The 2,286-nt window shown below is 57.0% G+C and overlaps 1 pseudogene; it reads left to right on the top strand.

The window, feature by feature from the left end:
• The first annotated feature begins 863 nt into the window (after window positions 1–863).
• LOC123058180 (uncharacterized) lies at window positions 864–1,967 on the top strand (annotated as a pseudogene).
• The last annotated feature ends 319 nt before the right edge of the window (window positions 1,968–2,286 follow it).

Raw genomic sequence — 2,286 nt, 5'->3', positions numbered from 1 at the left:
ATTTACTAGTTTTCTATAAACATGGTCAAATATAGAAACCGGTTGAGGTAGTGCTACTTTTCACTAACGGTCTTTGCCGTAAATCCATCTCATCTGAAGTCTAGTATTGGCATGAGCTAACTAATGGTGGCCCCTTCCGCAGTGGAGTGCACATCACAGAAGCGCTACGCGTTCAACACGTCATGCAGAGACGCCTCGGCAAGCAGCTTAAGGTTCTCTCCCAATTGTTGTTTAATGTAATGTACGTACGCCAACACGATTAACCTAACTATATGTTGTTATGTGCTTCCGTTTGCTTCTCGCGCAGATGCAGCGAGATCTGCAGCTGAGGATAGAGGCGCAGGGCAAGGTACTGCAGAAAATGATGGAAGATCATCCGAGGGCGAGCAGGAACGCAACGGAGCCGCGGGAGGTGGACCATGTCTCCCCGGTGACTGGCCATGATGATGACGCGTTTGACAACCTGCACCTCCCGTTCGGCGATGGCAGCAACTCCTCTGACGAAGATGTGTTCACGTCGAAAATAAGTTGTTAGCTATTTTTCTTTTACTCCTTGATCTTCGAATCACCCCCATGTTTTGTTATCATTGCTTTCTGCTAATCCAATGAAATGCCAGCGACGCTGGATCTTTTAAAAAAAAATGTCGCTTGAAAGCTACCACGAAGATTCATACATAAAGTAGTGTTTTTGCCTATACTGACGGAGGTCAAAATCACTGTTTTGATCTTCCTAACAAAGTTTAGCATAATTATTTTTCTGCGAAAGTAATACTTGTATTACTGACCGCATATCTTAGAGACAGGATGAAATTGAAACATTAGCATGTGCTGAGGCTCTCTCGCGCCGCTCCCGCGGGCGGCTCGGGAGAGCAAAATCCAGCCCGCCGCCGGGAGGCCACCCACTGAAGCCGCTCCCCTTGCCGCCGCCAGTGTACGCAGCAGGGCAAAGCCCGTGCAGTGTAGGCGGCGGCGGGCCGTCAGTCACTTCCACACTGGATCTAGCGGCGCGCGGGCGTCCCGGTCTGGTGGCGACTGGAGCTCGGCGAGGCGAGGTGCGCGAGTGGGGCGCGCTCGCGAGGTGCTTGCGCCATGGCGCGCTACAGGAGCGGGGCTGCGTGGATCTGGCTTGAGCGCGTGGGGATTACTCGGGGCTGCGCGGATCTGGCGCAGTCGCCGGCGCGCGAGGCAGGGCGGAGGTGTGGCTGCGCGCGCGGCCTGCTGCTGCAGCGAGCGTCCGTCGCGTCGGTGTGGTGGATCCGGTAGCTGATAGCCTAGAGTGCAGGGGATGGTTGTAGATCCGGCGAGCATGCTGGGGCGTGCGGTTGCGGACGGGCCGGCCAGATCTGGGCCTGCCCAAGCCGGAGGCTGGTCGCGGCGCATAGTAGGAGAAGTCCCAGGCTGTGGCTGCGGTAGTTGCGGGCGGGCCGACCATGACTTGTACTTGTCGGCCTTGGCCGGCGCTCGGGAGGGGCACTGCCGGCTGGTGGTGGTGCTCGGTTGTCGCTTGATGGAGCAGGGAGGCTCCGTCCGCGATTGGATGTGGGGTGCAGGACCCGATCTGGTCTCTGCAGGCCCATCGTCGAGGAGGCTAGCGGGTGGCCTTGCACAGCGGTGGCATGCTCGCTGGGTGGGGGATGTGCGCGGTCCAGTGGAGATACGGGTCGACCTCGGCCTACTGCGTGGGAGTGGCTGCACCGGGTGAAAGCCTGGCCGGTGCTGGCTGGCCGACGGCGATGGTGCTCGTGGGCGTCGCTATCCTCCTTGGAGGCGTCGTCGGGATTCTTCACAGCCTATACTCCCGAATCAAGTTCTTCGGATGAAAGCCCAGATCCTGCTGCAGGTTCGGACGGTGACGTCGTCTTCAACGTCGTTCCCCTCTTTAGGGCGCCGTCTTGAAGCTCTTGATCCCTCTGGTGCTTCCTATGACTGGACGTGCACGGTGGCTTCTGTGGCAACGATGACGATGGTGAGCAATATCGGAGGCATGGTATTGGTCGTGGTAGTCGGTTCTTCTTCTTCGACGTGTCTGTGGGGTTGCCTCGACTGCTTGTTGCTGTGAAGTCGAAGTCGCAGTGGCGGGGCCAGGTGGTATACGATGACGCGTGACAGGTTGTTCGTTCGGTGATCCTCCGTGATGCCAACCTTGCCTAGTTTCTTCGTAGTTCATCATCGGAGTCGGAGCTGCGTTGGCTTGTGTGGATTGTATGGAGTGTTGTGTTGCAGCTACTAGGGCTGTTGTTTTTCTTTTTTCTTTGATCTTCGGATCTTCTGGTCCTAGGACCTTCA

Source organism: Triticum aestivum, chromosome 3A (assembly GCF_018294505.1).
Source record: "Triticum aestivum cultivar Chinese Spring chromosome 3A, IWGSC CS RefSeq v2.1, whole genome shotgun sequence".
Lineage (NCBI taxonomy): Eukaryota > Viridiplantae > Streptophyta > Magnoliopsida > Poales > Poaceae > Triticum > Triticum aestivum.
Note: the sequence above shows the minus strand (reverse complement) of the source record. Positions and strands in the feature narration are given on the sequence as shown.